We start from the raw sequence: 14,902 nt of genomic DNA, 5'->3' as shown, positions 1-14,902 counted from the left end.
GAATAATGTTAAGTACGGGAGCACTCGCAGTCAGCTTCTTTTTCATTAGTGAAATATGGGGAGTACACGAAATATTTAGGGTGATGATGACTACTAGAAAGCGATGGCTGCTTTAGTAGGGTACTGCTTTACAATCAATGCGTACGGCGTAAGGTGACATCTTCTTGCGTGTAAACGAAACTAGCGAAACCCTTTCGGTTTCTACCTGAAGACCTTGCAGGTGTAGGTAGGCCGCAACTATACTTGCCACCTTTTGAAGCCTGGCTCTAACCTGCGGGCGCCTAACTCCTTATCACCAGAGAGAGATGTCTTCTGCATAGATTGAAAGTTGCGCCGACTGCGGTGTTAAGTCGACAAGTCCGACAAGAGTAAGATTGAAGAGCGTTGGCCTTAGTACTTCACCATGTGGGACAACACGGTAAGCGACATGAGAAGATTTTGGGTCATCCTGAGTCTACATAAAGTGAGATCTGTTGGATAAATAACTGCGTATCCAGCAAAAAACATTACCGCCAAGCTCAGCAGCTTCCAGAGCGTCTAAAATGGGCTGGTGAGTGACGTTTTCATATGCGCCCTTTATATCCAGGAACAACGGCGCGGGTAAGCGCTTCACATTTATTTTTGACGTTGTACAGAAGATGCCAGGTCCACCAAGTTGTCAATTGAAGAGCGTCCACGTCAAAACCTGGACATTATATCCGGATATACGCGGTAGCACTAAAGCCTAAATCTAAATCTGAACAAAACAGTATATGCGGTGTGCACAAAAAAAAAGAAACCTTCAATTACGATCCGACATCTTGAATAAGTCTGTTGTGCCGCGTATTTGAGTACAAGTACGTAGTACTTAGTATTGAGTACAAGGCGTGTATTTTACCCCATATTTAAATTGGCATTGCCATGTCGGCTATACCATAGCCATGGCGTGTCGTGCATTTGGTCTGCTTCGTCGCAACGCACGGAAGGTTCCATTAGCCTGCCGGGAATGGCTTTATAAGACTAGTATGAGATCCAGTCTAGAGTACGAGTGCACTGTTTGGGATCCGCCCACTCTGCCAAATAAACAAAAATTAGAGCGCATACTTGACATGGCTAGACGCTTTAATACAGGAGATTATGAACGGCACTTGAGTGCTACAAGAACAAACCAAGAATTTGATTGCGAACTTTTGGACATTAGACGACAAAAGTTACGGCTAAACGTTTTTCACAGTAAATACCATTCGTCGAGTGATTTAGAGATAAGTATGTTAAGCGCCCTTACTATATTTCGTAACGTACAGGTCATCCTTTAAAAATACATGAAATCCCTTCCCGCACAAACTTATATAAGAGGTCATTTTTCCCAAGAACGGTTTCAGAGTGAAACCAGTTGCCTCGTGACGTTGTCAGCATTGTATCAAATGATGTTTTCTTTTGAAAATAAGCTAAGTGTTGCCTGGGGATCTGAATGTTCCTTTTTTGATGATCATTGCTTTTGAGCGTTGTGCATGTAAATGTGTATTTAATTTGTCGTATAGCAGTAGCTAATGTGTATTAGGTCCGCTTGTAAATTTGTAGTATTTGCCCCCTCCCCCTACTGCTTGCATATGGGCGCTGTGGGTACTGAATAAATAAATAAACTAAGTTCATTCTAGCTTGTCCCAAACCAACCGATTGCATGTATAGTATATATCTATATACTGCTTGCTTTCGCTCACAAGTGATTCTATCGAAGAGGCTCAAAGGAAACCAATAGTTTAAGCTGTGATGATAAAGTTGTACTTATGAAAGTCAACTAGACAATTGTGGAGTCTTAATCCTAAGAGATTATCAACCGAGAAGATGCACATAAAATAAACGACCGCTGGCAAAGGCCCAGCTACATAATTTCAGTCATTACCCTGGAATATTAAAAAATTAGAATATGCGGCATAAGGAGATCAGTTGTAATACTGATTTGTTAAAATAACCAGTCGGATGGTGGTTTAATACAGCAAGAAATCCTACACTAAAGATCCGTCGCACGTGATTTAACCGGTGATAAAAGTTCAAAGTTTTAAAACGTTCAGTTCAGTTCATTTCAGATCCGTCGTTCAGTCGTGTCCGACTTTTCGTGACCCTGTGGACCATATCACGCCACGCTTTCCTGTCTCTCACTATCTTCCTAACATCACATAACTTCATCTGCAGCGCCTCGAGGATGCCATCTAACCATCGCGTTTAAAATGTTAGCATATAGTAAACTGTAAATGTGACAAATAATACAGATGAAAGTTACTGCTCCCTAGTCTCTTAAAAATGGTCAATTCCTTATGTATGACGAAAATATTTCAATACTGGTGTAGGCACGCCTGCGGAAACGGGACCGTTTACAACAAAAGTGGCATAAAGAGATATTCTCTATAGGCACCGTGCAGGAGTAACTCGGGCTGCGACGCGCGCGCCCCTCGCGGCGGGAAAAACAGTTTGGTGGGGAGACGTGCGCCCGGCCGTGCAGCGGAGACGCGGCGGATCTGCTTTGCGTGGAGCGCATTCGCCGCCCGTTCTTTCGATTCGCGGCATTCTATGGTCCCAAATGAATAGCTAGGTTGAGGTCCCTGGGTTTCTGCTGTTGCACGCACTTTCACTGGCCTGATAAAATATTTTTCGCGTCACCGAATAAGCTTTACGAAGCGAAGCGACGTTATAAGTGCGAATCGCTGCCTTCCAATGAGCAGTGAGCTGGCAATAATTGCCGGGTATTGCTGCGTCCAGATTTACCGCGAAGCATTTTTCCCGAAAGAGGACACACTATACCTTCACCTGCATTAGCATCCTTTCTCAACCTGCAAAACAAAAATAATAATATTTAAAGAAATTGGGCAACTCATATGCATCAGCGCTACTGGGACCGCCGTGCGCGCCCAGTGGGCCGCGCTCGTGGATGCAGTTGTTCATTGCATAATTTTTATTTATGCTGTCCTGTGGTGTATATTTCCCTGTCTAAGATAGCCTGCATAAACACCAGTACAATGAAGGGAGTAATCAACCGGAATGAAGCGTTTTAATGGCTCATTTACTATGTCTTGCGCATTAGTTTCGCAAAGTTAGCTTGGCAATTTTGTTTTTGCTTGCTTTCATTATTTTTTTCCTGCCTCTCAGCTCGTTCCTTTTTTTCTTTCCACACCCTTTCCTTCCACGCTTATGCCGCTACTTTCCTTCTCTTGGGCGGCTTTCTTTGTCCGTCCCCCAGCCTGACGTTTTTTTTTTTTTCTTCCTCGCCATTCTTCGCTGTCCGCTTCGCCATCCTCTGTAGATGTGATTCATAAAGCCCCTGTCTGCCATTCCATACGCTTTATTCATTTAATTGTGTTAATGACATTTCGATGTCTACTGAGCTGTTGAACCTCGAATGATAAGCTGTTTCACAAGCGATACTGCTCAATCGAGATAAGTAAAAAAAAATTTGTTTTTTACTTATTCGTGGGCACTCTGAACAGATCTTGCATTCATTACATGCCATCCTGCTCTAAACAAGTTGTCGAGCGGCTGGCTGCCACCTGTTACCTTCCCCTGTAAAAATTTAATTTTGTGGCAGAGCACAAAGTACCGTTAAAGAGGCATTCAGTTCAGTTCAGTACAGTCGTTCAGTCGTGTCCGACTCTTCGTGACCCTATGGACCATATCAAGTCCCGCTTTCCGGTCTCTCACTATCTTCTTAAGATCACATAACTTCATCTGCAGCGCCTCGAGGATGCCATCTAACCATCGCGTTCGCTGCCTACCCCTTCTCCGGTGACCCTCAACCTTTCCCAACATCAAGTCTTTCTCCAGCTACACCTCTCTTCTCATCAGATGACCAAAGCAGCTGAGCTTTAACTTTAAAATTTGACCCTCCAATGAGTCAGGGTTCATGGTCGACTATATCGAATGATTTGATCTTCTGGCCGTCCAAGGAACTCTCAAGAGTCTCCGCCAGCACCACAATTCAAACGCGTCAACTCTTCGGCGGTCAGCCTTCTTCACAGTGAAGAGACATTAAGGATTGTTGAAAAAAAAAAAGAAAAGAACGAAAGAAAACTAGCATTCAAGTCGGGATGAGGCAGGACGTTCTTTCAACGAAAAAGAAAATTAGGCATGCTACAATTCTGACATGTGACAGAGAGGAAGACATGACTGTGTATTAGAAACTGTAGATCGCTTGTGCAGTGCTGTAAGGCAGTTTCCATTCTCATAGCTGTGTCGCGTGCCATCTGCCATCCTTTCCTTTATCGTCGAGAAAAGTGGCAACCGCCTCACCAGAAAACAGGTAAAGCTCTTCAAAATCTGTCTGCGTAATATAAGTGCCTGCGTCATTTTCAGGCCCCAGTAATCGCGTTCTCGAGTTTTCAGGCTTGTAGCTTTTTCTTTTTTTTAGGCTGTTTTCTCTTCTTCGACTACAACCTCATTCATTCCTATTCTTCTCCGACACTCGTTTCATCCTTCTCGGCCGCTAGATTCCCCCCAGCTTTCCCTTTTTTTTTCTCTCAGCCCTCCAGCTTGGGGCGTCCCAGCTGGCCTTTCTGAAGCTGTACCGCACTGAGGAGGAGGGACGTTCGCCACAAATGTTTTTTTTTCTACATTTTTACCCTGTTTTTTATGCTTCCACCCTCCCACCCCTTTCGTGTTTTTCTCGGCCTTTTCCAACTGTGCGCGCTTCTCCTGTCGTCTTGTGTTCCGCGCGTTTCCAGCCTAGAAATAAACGCCCAGCGGGCGGCCAGGGCTCGTTCCTGTCTCTGCGTCTTGTGTCGTGTGGCTCTCGCATTGTTAGTGCTTCGCTACGTCGCTCGAGCTGGCTGAAACTGCTACCATTTCGCTGCGCAGGCCGCCTTTTTCAAGCGCGTGCCCTGCCCAGGCCGCCGCGCGTCTCCCTATCAAACTGTTCCGGCGCTCACTCGTGGCGCTGCCTGTTCGCCGCGCGTGCTGCCCCCTGGGTTTCTGCACGGTGCCTATATGCGGGAAAGTGTTCGGATGTATATAAGTGCAGTATATTCCTTTACAACGTCCTTGATCCGCCTTTCATTATTTGTTTGCTCTTATTCTTTACGGTTATATATGCGAGATACCGATGGTGACGACCACACGGATGATAACGCTTGCAAATAAAGGATACTTCGCTCGAGCTGTTGCAGAAATGCCGCCGGACACCCACCGGTAAAATTGGGTACAAACGTCCCCCGGCCCGGCGCCCGGCTCTTACAGGGGTGTGTGTTTGGAAGAGGCTCTGCTAACCCTGCTGTGCTCCTTCGGGGGCTTAGTTTCAAACAACCAACAGCCAGTGTATCGCATATTTATCAAACTTTAAATCTCTAAGTTAGAAAATGTTCTCGACTGTACATACCAGTGTTTATTTGCATATAATGTACAAAGTGGTTAAATAAAAAAACAATAATCTTAGCATGTGACACTAAAGCATGGATGAGCAGAAAAGATGCTATTTCAATCTCTGTTCTTATAAAGAACAGAATTTTCATATTTTAAGTTGAAACATCACTGAGCGGGCATCTAAGCATGTTATATTAGAAATCTTGATATCTATAAGCCAGGATTCCATCATGTATATCTCCGGCGCCTCCTAAAAGCGCTTGTCATTTCTTTCTCTACTCTCGTTCTTCGAAATTTATATATTGCTAGGATCGGGCTCCTAGTCTCCTTTCCCATGGCTCCTTAAGAAGGCCGATAGCTGGAGCCGAGCGGGAGCAGGCGACACGTGACGCTGAGGAGAGGCCTTGACGTCAGCAAGCCTGTGCACTTTCTGCAGACGCATTGGCGCTTCATCCTGTCACCGGGGTCAAAGAAGTGTGCCCTCCTCTCTCCCTGCCGCTGGAGATCCGCGACTGGCGACGAGCCCGCTCGCTGTTGGTCCTATTGAGCCGTTGTTGACTGAAACCATCGCAACAGCATTAGGCTACGCATTTGAACAATGCAATAAATTGTGAAAATCAGCAACAGCGGGACCTCACAGAAAGATTGACCAAATAGCACAGAGACAAGCGAGATGATATTCTAAACTGTTCCTTTTGTGTGTATTGGTTTATTAGTTGCCACCTTCATTCCTCTTTTGTATTCTGAATAGGTTAAAAATGTCCGTGTAATATTTAAGCAGCTACTGCATTGTTCTATGTTGAGAACTGTTGCTAAGTGAGATATGATTGGAAAGTTATATATGCAAAAAGCACATACATCAGATACAATAAAAAATTTTTCACATACGTCAAAAAATATCCGCAAAGCTTAACAGGCAAGACATTTTTTTAGTAGAATCTCGGATGCACGTTTAATAATAAGTGATTGAGAGGATTATTCCTAGAAAAAGCATTTTTCGCATAGTAAATGGCATGTCAACCTTTAGTGCGAAACCATTATCCTGGAGCTCCATGGTGACTACTTGAGAATTTCAAACCCATTCTGAAGTGTAAAATTCTGAATATAATTTCCATAATTCAGGCTGGCAACAATTATTCTTTTATAATATATTTTATAATATCAAGCACGTAATTGTCATAAATACGAAGAAAATGTGTTCGCAGACCACCTTAGTTAATTTTGAACTGATGAATTGAGAATGCGGTTTTATTTCAGTGCACGTCGTGAAAATGTTAATTCTGCTCATCCTTGCTTTAGTGTCACTAGCTATTTTCTTTTTGGTATGTAGCCACAGAGCACATTTTATGCAATGAACCGCTCGCATGCACCGTTGATATCGTTACCTAATGTCGAGCACTATAATGAATTTGCAAAATTTAACTTTCTTGCTTCGCACGTTAAAAGAGCATATATAAGATGGCACAGTGCGATAAGCTAGGCTCCCAAGACTGACGTGTCATACAGTTCCAGTAAAATCATGCATTGTTCCCAGCTTTTCATTGTTACCGCACTCGCCTTTTACAGCCATGGTACCTCAAAGGAAGATTTTCGGGAAGTGAGATATTTTTATGTATATATATAGATGCTCGAATTGGTCCGGTAGGGCATAAACGTAAAGGGGATGACGCACAGTAGAAACACAGTAAACTTTAATCCGACGTTTTGGCCGGCGTCCGGCCTTTGTCAATAAGGTGTAATTATTAACAATCGAGAAAATTGGAGATCCAACACGGAGTCCCTCAAGGATCAATTCTGGGCCCTCTACTATTTCTAGTATAGGGAAATGACATAACTATGATACCAGGATCCGCTCAGCTAATCATGTATGCAGATGACACACATTTTTTACTGGAGTAACAAAAGAATATCTGGAAAAATGGCTCATGAATACTTATTAAACTCTCCACGTGGTTGCAAGCCAATCGTATAGGCCTAAATGTAACAAAATCTAAATATTTAATTTTCAAACCCGTCAGTAAGCGAGACCTCACCTCTATTAGCATCAATTATGAAGGTATCCTGCTAAGTCTCTGAGCAGAAATTTCTGGGGGTTTGGTTCAGCAGTGATATCTCATGAAACACCCACATCGATAGCCTTAAATCTGATTTGTCACGAGTTACAGGTTGTCTTTACAGAATTCAACACTTAATCCCCTCTTGGTTGAAACAAGCCCTGTATTACTCTCTTTTCTACACAAGAATAACCTATTGTATATTAGTCTCGGGCACAACTACGGATCACAATTACAAAAAAATAATTACTTTACAGAAGCAGGTACTGCGTATATGTGAAAATTATTATGATGAGAAACATAAACTAAGAACTCAACCACTCCTTTTGAAATACAGTATACTTAAGGCAGACAAGGTTTACTACTTTAAGCTGTTGCACTTGATATATAAGAATCGTTTCTACAACACTCCTACAGACAGAGTAAGCATGTTCGCAGTCAGGGATCATAAAATAAACATGCCTATAACCAGAACAAATTATGGGCGCCAAAGACTCTCCTTCCAGGTTAAAAAAATGCTCAATAGAAAAGATATCCCCATAAATTACTATCAGCCCTTCTCCGCATTTAAGAAAAATTGTAAGAGATTTTTTTTGTGTAGTGATATTGCCTATTCTCAGTAATATTATTACTACGCCCGCATATGCTTTTGATGATTTGTAGGTCAATGATTCTTTGTTTGCTTACCAGTGAGTTATTGTACTTTAATTGTTCTTCCGGTTTAATCTGTAATTGATTGTGTATTTGTTTACATGATTTATGGTTTAAAATGTAAGAAACAAAACTCACCTGTGTGATATAGGGTTTTGTGCTGTGTATATTTGTTTTACTTTCATTATTTTTGTATGCCTGTGATACTCATCGTAAAATTGTGCCTATTAAGTGTCTTCATTATATTCTTATTGTACATAAATATATTTATTTTGCACACACTGCGCACAAATGTCACTAGTGTTTTGTTTCTTTCCTTTTATGTGCTGCTCAAGGCTACTGTTGTGTGCCTGCCTGCCGCAATATTGTATTTTCGATGCTTACTGATCATGTAGCTGGGGGCTGTGCCCACGTCAGGTGACCGCGCCTTTAGCCTCAGCCTCTTTTTAGGCAAATGTTTAAGAAACAAAGAAATAAAGAAAGAATGTGATTCCTCAACCAAGGCCCGACCCCGGCCGAAACGTCGGATCAAAGTTTACTGCTTTTCTACCGTGCGTCATCCCCTTTACACACACACACACACACACACACACACACACACATATATATATATATATATATATATATATATATATATATATATATATATATATATATATATATATATATATATATATATATATATAAGGCTTCGCACCTCAAGCTCATTAGGATGCAATCCATTGCCTTTAAAGCTATTTGTTTATTTCAAGTACCCTACCTTTAGAATGTATGTATGGATGCGTGAGTTGGACTGTGAAAAGGCTGACCGGCGAAGAATTGACGCGTTTGAATTGTGGTGCTGGCGAAGACTCTTGAGAGTTCCTTGGACTGCCAGAAGATCAAATCAGTCGATATTGTCGACCATAAACCCTGACTGCTCATTGGACGGTCAAATTCTAAAGTTAAAGCTCAGCTACTTTGGTCATCTGATGTGAAGAGAGGAGTCGCTGGAGAAAGATTTGATGTTGGGAAAGGTTGAGGGTCGCCGGAGAAGGGGTAGGCAGCAAACGCTATGGTTAGATGGCATCCTCGGGCACTGCAGATGAAGTTATGTGATGTTAGGAAGATAGTGAGAGACCGGAAAGCGTGGCGTGACATGGTCCATAGGGCCACGAAGAGTCGGACACGACTGAACGACTGAACTGAACTGAACCTTTAGAATGCCGGTACTGAGGTTGTAAAAGTGCTTATATCACATAAAACCACACCAGTTTGCTGCTCCTTAGCTACTAAGCATTCACTAAGCATAACTGGCTCCCGAATATCTGGTACAGGAGAGACATTTTCGGCGCATTGTGTAGTATTAGTGACAAGCTGAATTGAGGACATGCATGTTTCTTTTTTTGCACAGACATTATGGTTGAGTGCTTAGCTTATACAAGTCCGAGGCTTTCGTGCTTGGAGATTTTTATTTCGAAATGGAGTGCTAAAAGATGCTCCCGGCCGATCCATTCGATTTTCGGCAAATGTACGGCTGACGTCGATATAAGTCTATGGCTAAAGTCATGTCTAACGTATGTCTGTATTACCCTCGCTATGCGTATACGAAGCTAACCCTTTGCGACTCTCGAGCAGGTGAAAATAAGATTTCGCCCATTCTTACTCCGCTGCATTCGCAAAATGATGCAGATCATTGTTCTCAGGGTTGTGGTCGGCTAATGCTTCTCCTCGTTGCTTGCAAGCCACGGCTGTAGATACGTGTGCTCAACAATTGATACACAGATTACCAATCGAAGAGTTTTCGTTTCGAACTGAACCTTAAAACTGAAAACTTGACGTGGTATTCAACTAAGTACCATATTCCTAGCATCGGAGCTGTCTTTGATGCTGCGCCAATCTCAGTAGCTCGACCGCCGACGCAATCTAAACATCGCGTTCAGAACATACGTTCATGCATGTTGTAAACTTTCTGACATGCTATGCTGGTATTAGATGCTGACAGGGAATATTATATTTCGCATTCAATCCTTCCTTTATATATTTATTGATAGCCATGAGAAAAATCATTCCAAACCTGCTGGTATAGTTGCGATAACCAGCTGGCCAGCAAATCTGAAAAAGCAAAGACGCGCTGCACTACAATACATGATGCACAATCAACAAAACGGAAGTGCGTAGGATATTTAACCGGTATTTTGCGCCCTTATACGTTCGAGGTTAGTTTTAACCGATCGTACGACTACTGCGTCGTCCCAAACGAGCGATGATATGTTACGCCAGACTTTGGTACACAAAAAATTCACATATGTTTACATGAATATTTCCAGGAGTAAATTTGTATTTAAATGCTGCTTCTCAGCGACTTGTGTCAAGAACCATACAACTCGAAGACATGCTGATTTTTTTATGTACGAACGCAGCACAAACGCAATATTTTATTGCGAAACTCGAAGTATATGTACATCGGATACCAGTCGCCCTTTTTCAGGCATTGTGTATACAATGAAAACCAACTAAGGACTAAAGGTAGCTAGCGTGCTATTCACATTTCAGTAGTTATGCTTATGTTTGTCCTGTAATTATGTAATTACGATCGAAACAGGTCGTGTAACCCATAGCATTGTACATATGCGAATACCCTGCCGGATACGTCGAATGCTGAACACTTGCGCACCCGGGAAGCGGTCTGAGTAATCCTTATCCACAGTATTAAAAAAATATCGGCAAGATTCTTGCGGCGTACCTAGAAAGGAATTCACCGGGACAGTCCGACGCACCTTTAACACTGAATTCAGAAAATCCACAAATGGGGCCAAAAAGGTAAAGTCGAGGTTAAACGCAACTGAATGGTTGGCCTATGGACTGTTATTGGCATGTTTCATTTTAATTGGGTCAAAAAATGTGTCATACCACTAGCTAAAATCAACGTTATGTAAGAGCCCCGTTGTTACAGAGGACAAGACATGTAGTGCATAAACGATTCAACACAAATATTCGAGTGTTAATCTAAGGTTAAGAACTATCGTCGGTAAATTATGGCAGCAGACGATTCTGCTTTCTACTTGATGGTTCGCTTGAAAATTGTCCCTACGCAACGTAAGGAATGATAAATACGTGCACTTCACGCGCGGAGACCGCTCCCTCAAAGTGCGGACGCAGCGTACAAAATCACAGTAGTGGAATCGAAATAGCATACGTCAAGAACGGAACATTCCTGTTCTGCTGGAATATAAGAACGCTTTGTAGTTTGTGAAAAGAGCAGTTTTTTTTTATGAAAAGCTTATTTTTCATGACACGTGTGCCAATTATAAGAAGCTGGTTTCAGCGATGCGTGATAAACGAGAAGCAGGAAACAGCTTTCTGTTGTTTTGGAAAAAATACACTTCCTTTGGGTTAGCTAATGATTGAAAGCCAGGCTATTAAAATGAAGACATTTTACACAAAACGCCTTTTGTTTCTGAAAAACAGAAGTCGCCTATTAAAACGTCGCTCACTGGTGATTTATTTCAATTGTCTGGTAACGAAATGGTTAAAACTATTAAGACTTCAGAAGGTATTATTTCTCATCTATCTGAAGTCGTTATGAATAATTATACATCTGCCACACTTAAAAACCTTCAAAAATTTTGGTTCTGACTCCATCAGCGCATTTGAATGTTTCCTAATCACTTTCGCCGAAACACCTCGGTTATTACCAATGATTGCGTATCCAGTGGCACTTTTTGTAACTTTGCTGACGCTTTATTCTATACTAATTTTGCGTATTCTTACTTATTTGTATACACCAATGTGTGTGCACAAACATGTGCTCTGCTCAATATTTATTTCAGGCTTTCGACACAAATGGGAAAATATATTTGTACTGGCGAAGCGACGCCCGTATGTATAATTCAGATTGGAAGTGTCTGAGCATGAAACGAAAAAAAGTTGAGGCGGACGAGTATTCATTTACTCAACGCTACAAGGTTGGAGCTCAATGGCGAGTACTTATCTTTCCTGCTAAAATCATAAGAAACAAATTTGTCCGTACGAAAATAGATTCAAAATTATATAAAATAAATGGTACTTTGGTAGCACCAACATACCGAATATACGAGGAAAGGGCAGAACAACTACTATTGAACACTACTTCTTCTAACGAGGCCGTTTTATGACAGGCGTAAAAAAGTTAAACGCACCCGCTGGGAAAGAGTTGTTTCAACAACCATAGCAAGGCTAGAGACATTTGACGGTTACTTATCGGATACACCGAAATGACAATGCCAAATTAGCGTTGTCGACCGTGGCATTGGGTTTACATTGTAAACAGTGCCAACGCGTAGCAGAACAAGGGGTTACGATGGGAAACGTTGAAAGGATTGGGTGCTTTGTTGTATGTTTTTCCCTCTTTCTGTAATAGATTGGCCTGTGTGGAAGCTGAGGTTGTTGAGCAGAGACACGGATTGGGCAGGCTAATATAATCATTATTAATTTAAACAGCACGAACACGAAGACAAAGGACAAGATAAAAGGAAGCCAAAGTATAAGGGCTGACTCACAACTATGCCTAAGCCCTTTACTTCAAGGCCCAGATAAAAACAAACATGACGAAAACGAAACAATCGCGTGAAACAACCCCTGGAGTTATTTAACGTGATTCAAAGGGAAAGAGAATCAAAGAAGCAAGAATGTGGGGTGAAACATAGAGACCCATTTGTTGGATGCAGGACAGGTGTTGTGTACAGCTTGCACTCTCTTGTGGAGCCTGTAATATAACGAACAGGACGATGTATTAACAAGAGATTACAGCAACACCAGAACAATTTGGAAAGTGGCAAGCACAAGACGTTTCTGGTATCACAATGCCATTCATGTGAAACAATGAAGAAGGAGAAGAAGCGCGCTCCTAATTTTGATCAGGTTAGAATTTTGTATTGCCACAAAGAAAAGATGACCAGAGAGATAGTGGAGCCATATTTTATTTCAACGGACAATAAGTGTATAAGTGTACCAGCAAGACTTCTCTTGCTCTTTCCAGCAAAGAGGTGTCTTTTTTGATTGACGTTTTGTGCAGCAGGTGAACCCAGGGGTTGTTTCACATGATTATTTCGTTTTCATCATGTTTGTTTTTATCTCGGCCTTGGGGTAAAGAGCTTAGGCATAGTTGTGAGTCAGCGCTTGTACGGTGGCTTTCTTTTATCTTGTCCTTTCTCTTCATGCTCGCGCTGTTTAAATGAATAATGAATATGTACAAACTCGCCCAACAGAGTATCTTGGTTGCTAATATGGTCACTCTGGTCAATGCTATTTTACCTTGCTAAACATATTCAAGTTTTTGCATATACTTCAGTTAATCTTTTCTAATCCCCAATGTCGCTATCCGTATTTTGTTACTCATCGTCCATCCACCTCATCATCCTAGAAGAACAAGACCTGAAATTCATTGGAAGGCATGTCGTTCAGCATCCTTGACGGTCATTCAAGTTTCATTAAACCCATGCGATAGTTAAATATATTGTTACGTGGTGGCATGACAAGGAATGGAACATGGTGACAAAACAGAAAAAGAACGACGTGATGACATGACGATGAAATATGCTTTAATGGCCAGTGGGTCTAGCGCGAGCACTCCGCCCACGCCACTGCCCACTTCGTCGTCTTTATAGCATGACCCGGGGCCAGCGAGCGATCATCCAGATCGATTGCTTGCAATCCAATGCATGATGTGACAAATGAACACAGGCGGAGGACTCAAAGATGAAATGCTTGCCATAAGCAGTGAATGCAAGATGGGATGAATGTTTGCCTCAAATAATCAGGTCCAATGTACAGGTGCGGACATAAGTAAACGAAGCACGCGTTACCGCTCAAATTAAAGTCACGCCTTGTACGCTGGAGATAAGAAAACAATATTTGAACTTGTGAAAAGGCACTGATGTCATGTACCGAATCGCACATACCACGAATGCAAATTTCAGTTATGCTCCGCATGAAAAATAATAGAATAAAAAAGCGCCCTCCGTTTACTTTTGTCCGCAGGGGTACATCTTTTGCGGCCGAAGGCCAAAGCCCGTGGAACGCGGAGGGCTTGGGTGGGGTTTCTGTCTTCGCTCGAGTGGTCGTGAGGTCGCTTCGTCGTGGGGTCAGCTTTGGGCTCTTCCTGGTCACCGTGTGTGGTGTTCAGGGCTGAGGACGGGGCTAGGGAGAGCGGCTGATTGAGTCTGAGCAGAAAAGGCTGGGGTGGAGCTGTGCGGCAATCTCCATGGGTTTTCGGCCGACGGTCCCGGCTTATAGATGGCGTCGATGCTCCAATGCGAGGACGCGGTTGACCCGCACCTCCAAACAAATGTTACGTGTTGGCATGACAAGCAATAAAACACGGCGACACAACAGAAACAGAACGACGTGATGACATGACGATGAAATATGCTTTAATGGCCAGCGGGCCTAGCGCTAGCACTCCGCATCGCGCCACTGCCCACTTCGGCTTCTTCGTAGCAATATCTCCAAATGGGTTTATCAGGTTTCTTTCAATGCGTATGAAATTACAGGGCCAGCAACACCTTTACTGGAATACTAGCTTCTGGACATGAAGGGGACGAAAATGCTACAATGACGGTGAACCGCTTCTACGGTAAGCAATAAAGACTATTCCTAGTGTAAATCAGCAAAGTGCGGATAGGTGCGGATTCGAGCAGCATATATAATGTTTTTTTTCTTTTTCATTCTGAGTTTCTACTTTCGCATGCGCATATGACGTCAAGTGTAAAAATATTCTGTTTTTGCATGGATTAGAATCACTTTTAAGTAAGCGCTCGTGTGTCCGTTTTTTACATATGACAGCATGCCCAAGCTTTGCCACATGCCTCTTTTGAACAATCTATAGCTTTTGGCACATGCAAAGTTTTTCC

At 42.4% G+C, this 14,902-nt stretch overlaps 1 long non-coding RNA gene across 1 annotated transcript; it reads left to right on the top strand.

Annotated features, from left to right (window-relative positions):
* Positions 1 to 6,779: 6,779 nt before the first annotated feature.
* On the top strand, positions 6,780 to 14,656 carry LOC146177271 (uncharacterized). Its single transcript, XR_014701294.1, has 3 exons — positions 6,780 to 6,922; positions 11,843 to 11,991; positions 14,543 to 14,656. It is a non-coding gene; the product is annotated as an uncharacterized LOC146177271 (long non-coding RNA).
* Positions 14,657 to 14,902: the final 246 nt, after the last annotated feature.

Source organism: Amblyomma maculatum, chromosome 10 (genome assembly GCF_055883805.1).
Source record: "Amblyomma maculatum isolate TAMU_Amacu chromosome 10, ASM5588380v1, whole genome shotgun sequence".
NCBI classification, from domain to species: domain Eukaryota; kingdom Metazoa; phylum Arthropoda; class Arachnida; order Ixodida; family Ixodidae; genus Amblyomma; species Amblyomma maculatum.
This window is presented reverse-complemented; position numbering and strand designations above follow the sequence as displayed.